The sequence below is a fragment of the Scyliorhinus torazame genome, chromosome 3 (genome assembly GCF_047496885.1).
Source record: "Scyliorhinus torazame isolate Kashiwa2021f chromosome 3, sScyTor2.1, whole genome shotgun sequence".
NCBI lineage: Eukaryota > Metazoa > Chordata > Chondrichthyes > Carcharhiniformes > Scyliorhinidae > Scyliorhinus > Scyliorhinus torazame.
Window position 1 is genome coordinate 79122775 of NC_092709.1, and position 8747 is coordinate 79131521.

Below are 8747 nucleotides of genomic sequence, written 5' to 3' on the forward strand. Positions count from 1 at the left end.
GGGTGGAAATTCCTGCCCCACATGTTTTGTTTCAATCAAGTGAGGAGGGACAAATGGCTCCCTGTTTTCCCACTCCGAGGGTGGAATTTTCTGGCCCCTACCTTGGAAGGATTTGACGTTCCTGCCGAAGTCAATGGAGTTTTGAATAGCTCGCCGCATTTTACGGCCCTGCCCCACTGTAAAATCCCATCCCTGCATTTCCCGCAATTTCTTTTTAAAAAAGAATATGCTTGCCAATTCAGTGAGTGTTTAGCTGTTTACATGCTATTACTATAAAAGACACATGCAGGCAGGTTTTCTTCGGCTGTTTGAAAATAAAATGTATTGTTTTTATTGTGCTTAACTTGGCAAAAGAAAAGAAAATGCTCCAACTTCCACACTTACAGAAATGGATTGCAGATTGGGAGGATTGTTTAACCAATTAAAGTCCAGTAAAGTTAAAGGGGTATACAGTTCCTGAAGTTTGACGACTGGGTTGCGCTCTGAAAGCTAGTGATTCGAAGCAAACCTGTTGGACTTTAACTCTTACTGTGCCCATCTCAGTCCAACACTGGCATCTCCACATCATGGCTACCATAGACACCGCAAACTGACGACTCAAAGTGGAGAGGATATCCAAGAAGATCGGCATATAGACACTGACATCAAGTTTCTACAAAGATGCAGGAAAGCAGGTAAGGTCCCAAAAGGACTACAAATCAAAGTATCACCTTTCATCATTGACTTTGTCTATATATGTGGTTGTGGAACGTACTCTTCACTCACCTGATGAAGGAGATGCACTCCGAAAGCTAGTGATTCAAAACAAACCTGTTTGACTTTAACCTGATGTTGTAAGACTTCTTAGTGTTGAGTTTGCACATTCTCCCCGTGTTTGCATGGGTTTCGCCCCAACAACCCAAAGATGTGCAGGGTAGGTGGATTGGCCATACTAAATTGACACTTAATTGGAAAAAATGAATTGGGTACTCTAAATTTAAAACAAAAGACATAAAAAATACGTACACATATTAAAGTCTGTGCATATCTCAGAAGAATCCAAAACCTTTAATTGAAACAATTTAATTGCAAGCCTATTCTCTGTGAGAGGGACTTGGCTTCAAAGTATACATTGCATATCCTTGTATTATCTTTATATTTTGGCATTATATGCCAAACTTGGTCCTTATGTGGTGAAGTATTTTTGAATTATTTTACTGCAAATCTTTTGTGGTTTTTGATTGTGCACTGTACTATACTGAAGCATAGTTATCATTAGCTGAGTAACTAGGCAAACCAATTTTAATTCTACCAATAATCTAGGCAAGCAGAACTTTATATGTAAACAACACACACTTTACATAATTCATTAAGGCATTTAACTGTTACATTACAACAGTGACCACAATTCACGGGCGGCACGGTAGCAGTTTCTTCACAGCTCCAGGGTCCCAGGTTTGATTCCCGGCTTGGGTCACTGTCTGTGCAGCGTCTGTACATTCTCCCCATGTCTGTGTGGGTTTCCTCCGGGTGCTCCGGTTTCCTCCCACAGTCCAAAGATGTGCAGGTTAGGTGGATTGGCCACGCTAAATTGCCCTTCGTGTCCAAAACAGTTAGGTGGCATTACTCGGCTGCGGGGATGGGGTGGAGTGTGGGCTTAGGTAGGGTGCTCTTTCCAAGGGCCGGTGCAGACTTGAGGGGCCGAATGGTCTCCTTCTGCACTGCAAATTCAATTAATTCTATGATTCAAAGTGTTTCATTCGTTTTAAAACGCAGTGGGATATATCCAGTGGTCATGAAAGCACTATATAAATATGAACCTATCTTTCATTCCCAAACCGAATCATTCTATAATAAGGTCTATTACTATGATACTCATGTCTGTGTTTCTTTTTTCATACAGTAACAGTCCCTTATTCACATACATGCCTTTTGTTGTACCTTTTACTACATTCCTGCTGTTGCTCAAAAAAAATTTATTTCAATCAGAATCCAAAATCCCATTAATATTTTAAGAGACCTAAGCTCAAATCAAACTTTTTGTCACAGCATTTTATGAGTTAATATATCAAAAACATTGGTTCAGTATCTACATAACAATTGTTGGATATTACTGCAGTATTAAATTGAAATCCATTTGGTTTTTTCTTGATCTTGAGCCAGCACAGGTATGACCGTCTGTATTGTACAATCCTATCATTTGAATTCTATTCATTCATAATTAATTCTCAATGATTTTTGTTTATATTTCTCTATTTTCTTTTATTTACATTTTATAGGTTATAACTCATTGAAGTTATTTTGCTTAATTATAAGTGTCCCATTTCACTTGTTTGTTTCCCCTTATTCATGTTCTTCATCGGTTTTCATTGTAATGAAATGTTATAATCTGCTTGTTTATTTCCTTTATTTTTATTTCATTCACTTATACTTTTCTGCCCTGACATGAACTTATAATTTTCTCTGTCTTGCTGTTTTGTTTATTTTCTTCCCCTTTCCCCCCTCTCATAGAGGAATCTATTAAGATCTAGCAAGGGCAGAAAGAAGCAAAGATTAAAGTCAAAGGAAGACCTCTTAAGAGTTTAAAATGACTAGAACAACACTGATAGAGGTAAACACAGAACAGATGGCACAGAGTCACGGTGGGGAAGGGAGACAAAATTAAAAAGTACAGAGAATAGTCAAAATGATGAGGAGACCGAGCAGCAGAAAGACTCATGGACAGTGAATTATTTAAAGAAGCAGCAAATAAATGGGCATAAATATTAAGGCAAAATAAGAAAGAGATAGCAAACAAATGCAAGAAAGATTGGAGATGGAAGAGACCTGACATTGGTAGATCCTACAGCAGCTGCATAATAAAATGAAAATACCTGTTATAGGTGATAACAACAGCTGATGCTTTGTTTATTCCTACTCCAGTACTATTTTGCTCAAGCGTTTTTCTTTCCTTGAATACAGGGGGGTGAGAAATTCATAATAAACATATATCCTAACAAACTTATCATAGCAATTGTTCAAAACACAGATTATTTGACATTATTATTGGATACAGTGATATAGCATAACAGAGTAAACTACTCAAGTGTCTTCATGTGTCTCTCCAAAAATGTAATTGATATTTCAATTTAAAATTAAAATAGCTTCCTGTAAAATTAATGCTAGCTTATCTTTTAACCCATGCTATTTTGAACTCTCTGTAAACTTCAATTGTTAATATCATTAAATAACTGCTGTTTAAAACAAAACCATTGCCAGGCTTTGTACATAGTAATTTAGACAACTTAAAGTTAGAAATTAATGGTGAAACGTTCCCTGCAAATAAAAGAGATTATGCATGTATTGTGCCTATATCTAAATAATACACTAGGGCTGATTAGCACTTGATATGATCATAGATATTATGGAGTACATATAAGGTATAAGATTTTGCAAGGTTAATTTGCATCGTTATTAATTTATGAGTGACTCCATTTAACTAATTTTCTATTCACGTTTTCAATTTCTATTACCATGGACACTGAGTAGGATTCTGTTATTTATAATAATAACCTTTATTAGTGTCACAAGTAGGCTTACACTAACATTGCAATGCAGTTACTGTGAAAATCCCCATGTCGCCACACTATCGCGCCTGTTCAGGTATACTGAGGGAGAATTTAGGATGTCCAATAGCACGTCTTTCGGGACTACCTCAGACCAAACAAAAATTGAAATATAGCTGAACAAAATGCAGCAAGCACACTATTATAATAGTTGAGGCAAGCTGGAGCAGCAAGTAAAAAGAAAAAATAATTTTAATATGCAATATTTGAATTCAGCTGCATACATACAAGTTCCCGTATGCTATAAAGCTTTTGATTGCAATGGGCTTAGATATCTCATTGCAACAGAGAAAATGTCAGTTGTACTGAGGAGTGGTCAGGCCATATGAGAATTGGAAGATTTCCCAGGTTCTCCTGTGAATTATTCCTTTGTATGGGAAGTACTATAGAATCAAATGTTTGGGGAAAAAAATAGGTACCGTTGATCAATCCTGTGTAGCATTAAAATTAGACACTTGGGGGATTAAGTCATGAGCATGTACAGAGTTCTTTCCTGTTGGAGGAGAGAGCAATGCACAATGAACTGCAAAACTGTGACAGGCTGGTTTACCCGAAGGATTGTGGAATTCTCACAGAAATGGGGCTTGCCGAGCCTAGATTTTGCAATTAGCAGCCATGCAATAGCAATTATTGTTGCCTTTGAGGAAAGCAGCTCATAAATATCTAGCAAGCTCTATGCCATAGATTTCACCTTTCTAAGTGTTAGCTTCATTCTGCAGCCAGCTATGAGGAACTCGATATCCAGCAACAGTAATACCATCAAGCAGAATAAGCAGCCAATCACTTTGAAGAATTCATACAGATAGCAAACCAGCCAGTAACTATCATTCACATTTTAATATTTTACAGAAAGCAAAATAAAGATTGAAGCATATACATGCAATTAAGGTAGAAGCTGAAGTATCAGGCAATTTTCAATTATTTTAATAATCTATGAAAGTTATCATGAAATGGAGAAGTATTTCATTTGGCAATATAAAATTAGGCTTTCAGAGCCAGAAAGGCTGCTGAGCAGAAATTGTGACTTAGTGGACACTAGAACCCGGTTACACCCGGTGAGAATAATTAAGTGGAATCTTACATCAATTCAGTGATTTCTAACTGACTAAAATCTGTCGACTGTGAAGCAGCAGGGAATCACTCACCGAAACTGGATGTTGAGCAACAGGAGAGAGTGAAGTTGGGTGGTTGGAGAAACTGTTTTTTGCCAAGTTTTTGAAAGTGGAGAGGTAGGATACAAAGTGCAGTAGATGAGACAGTGTTACAACCGTTCGAGAAAGTCAGGTCAGAATGGATGAAGGTCCTCCCATTGATGGTGGAAGAAGGGATTTGGAGAATGAAATGTCATTCTCTTAGAATAACTGAGATAGCATGGTGTGAATTAAGTCTCAGTGTGATTGGAAAAGATTACTTATAGTTTGCATTTTTATTCATTTGGAGTTGCTCGGGCATTTGAAATGGATGGTTCAAGGTGGTCAGATATTACAACATTGTTCAACAATATGGCTTTGAAACAGACTGGACTTATGCCAAACATGGTGCCGACTACGGGTGGTGTTTTCTGAAGCTCATCACATACCCTTGCTACAGAGCCAAATCCTCAGTTTCATTTATGCTGACACGTTTATGTTGATGCTCACCTGAATCTCGTTCAATTCAACACAAGGATCAGAGCATGGTAGCAACCTTAAACATGAAATCTTCCCATGTGCTTTTCCCACAGTCCAAGCCGAAAGTTTTTGACTATTTGCTGCAACGCCTATGCGATGGGAAATTCCTGTAAACTGGAAAAAAATCTCGTACACACTTTAAAGCAAAGAAGTGCTGCAAGCAGCATTTTCTCTGAAATGTTGTTCACTGCAGTTTTGAGGGGTTGCCTCCAACACCTAAATGTCGCACGATTCTGTCATTTTCAGATACACTTTGTCACAAAAAACACGGTATTGTGTGTTCGGCGAGCGTTCACCCCGAAACCATCGATAGGGACCTGGGCGACTCCGAAACTGCTGGAAAGGGAACGCTGTACCCCATTTTACCTCAGCTATGGGAGGAAACCGGATCCTTTCTTGTGGTGCCTGTTTTATTGAGTGGAGATTACGGAAGGTTGCTGATAGAAATAACTTCCACTGCGGAAAAATGTGCCTGTGCCCTGACTGACTCAGAAAATGGCGGCAAAATGGGCGCGTGGCGCTGTGGGCTAAACCCTTCAAAATAAAAACAGAACCAACGTGCGTAGAACTTCATCTCCATGGTTACTAAGTTTGATAACCGTGAGTAGATAGATAGACAGATAGATCGATGGATAGATAGATAGATAAATATAGACAAAGCGTTTGCTGGTGCCTCGTAGTTGAGTCCCGAGCGACCAATAGCCAGCACGCATTTATCGGAAGATGCAATGTGCAGAGTGCATTGCGACAATAAATAGATTGGAAACGCAAACATTGCACGTTTTAGTTGAATCACTAAAGTCTTACAATATCCTTCCATGTCACAAAAAATCTCTGACTGTTTTGCTACTCCATGACATGCAAAACCACTTAATTCCCGGTGGTCAATGTGCCATCCTACCCCAATGTTGCAGTCCAACACCTAATATTCCCTCTCCAGCACTTATATGATGTGGTGACATGGAACGGTCTCCGTTCTCGATCTGCGAGTATCCCAAGAAAGCAAAATATTTTAATCAACTGTTTCAGTTTGCTATCAATGCTCAAGCAAACGTGATGCGCATATCATAAAGTTTTGCGAACTGTACATTAATCATTTTTATTTTCCATCTGATTTGTAATCCCATCGATTCTTATTGAGTGCTTCAATGGCCTATCTCACCCTGTGGTAAACGAAGTTCGCGTTCATGTTCTTATTTTTGCTGATTGAGTAGCAAGATATGTCATGGTAAGATTGAACGCCTAGCTCATGTCAACGCATTGAAAAGCATCCGAAATGGGCTTCCGCAGTGCTCAGATGCCTATTGTTGACGTCCCCTACAATCGAGGGTGACATATAATGTGGATCTGAATGACCTCTGTCCACTTCTCAGCAGATAACCTCTATTTATCTGCCCCGTGGAAAGGTGTTGCACAACCGGATTGGACAACCGTGCTGCTCACCAGTTCACCTTGCAGGAGCTAAATTAAAGAATACTTGAGGAATGGAATTGGGAATGCAAATACTATAACAGTGAAAATAGCACGGGCGACATGATGCAACTATTTAATATCTTCTTCCAAATAATAATTTCTAATTGATCAGTGTACCCGGTTTCCCCAAATATATCCTCTTGCCCGCCCCTAATCTTTTCGATGAATCCTGTAATCAAAGTGATCACGCAATGAATGGCCTGCCAAATGAAGTATGATTATGGAAAGTTGTTTCCGAAACAAAACATGCCAGGCACATTAGTATAACGGCTGGGAAAACGCTGTTCTTCAGGTGGGATTTACTTTCGTGTTGTTTTGGATGCCTGGTGGAGTGCTGCAAGGTAAACCTGCATGCAGAATTGTAGAGAAGCAGGTAGCTGCCGCATCGGCGCACGTTTCCCCAATGAATGTGAAATGTTCAATTACCCCGTTTCCTTCCCCCCCCCAAAAAAAAAAACCCAAAATGCTGTTATGTTCAACATTGATGCGTCTACGGCCGGTGGAACAACAATAGTTAATTCCAATGATAAACCAGCATGAGTATCATTCCGAATTAAATATTTAAAGGCCCGTGTCCTACAAAAGCCATGGATCAAAGAAAAAAAAAACATTTTCGAGTTTTGAATAATTAATATTACTATTTTTTAAATAACTGCTGTCGTTATCTGGGCAACGTCCAGTTGAAATGATCGATTGGGTGCATTTGGGGTTATAGATTAAATAATGCCCAGCAAGGACAAACTATTTACCCAATCATCATTTCCAGAACTTTTTTTTTAAACTATACGATTTCAGTTAACTTTAAATTATGCTGGGACTGACTCAGCCCGGATTGCGGATCCATACAAATGTTAATTAGAGTGCGCCCGGAGACGAGAAGTGTTTAATTCCACGCTTCAGAGAGCGCTGCCTTCAAAACATTGTCAGAAAGGCCCCCAACGGCGCAAGCATCGTTTAGGATGAATGACTTACGATCTGGAGACCGAGAATTCGAAATTCCCGACCTTTTGGCTGTCTCGGTTTTATTAAATTACATATCTTAACACTCACTGCATTAAACATGCATTCGCTCAACTCACCCTGCCCAGTGTTCGCTATTCAGCCTCTGCAACTATTAGACAAAGTGGTGGAGGTGGGGAGAGGTGGGGGGGGGGGGGGGGGGGCGGTAGGGAGGTTGCCTAGCCACACTATCATCAGTTAGTAGAAGTTTTATTTTCCTTTCACGTTTTAGCCACACACAATATATATGTGCCCGTGTACGTGTATATTTCAGTGTTATTAGTTTGGAAGTGCCTCTCATTAAAAGCAGCAAAAATCAATCTGCCTTGGCACATTTTTTTTTAAAATCAATCAAAGATGACAGTAATACTGCTGGAAAGGGAACAATATTCTTCCCAGTCCATAAAAGTTACTCTGTAGAGTTTGAACTGGAGCAGCCTGCTGTACTTCGAATTCTCAAGTTTGAAACGTTACATTGAAAGCTCTTTCAGTTCGGGAATGGATGTCACACATTGCATGTTTCATAGAATTATTTCATAGAATTTACAGTGCAGAAGGAGGCCATTCGGCCCATCGAGTCTACACCGGCTCTTGGAAAGAGCACCCTACCCAAGGTCAACACCTCCACCCTATCCCCATAACCCAGTAACCCCACCCAACACTAAGGGCAATTTTGGACACTAAGGGCAATTTATCATGACCAATCCACCTAACCTGCACATATTTGGACTGTGGGAGGAAACCGGAGCACCCGGAGGAAACACACGCACACACGGGGAGGATGTGCAGACTCCACACAGACAGTGACCCAAGCCGGAATCGAACCTGGGACCCTGGGGCTGTGAAGCAATTGTGCTATCCACAATGCTACCGTGCTGCCCCGACCCACGTTTCCTCTGCCACTTTACCTCATATTCCAAGAGCTGATCGGTTGCCAGATGTCGACTGTCCGAATACATTGCTGCAACTATTTTGTTCTATTTACTTGTAAGCTAAACGGTTCATGCGATTAACATTTCAG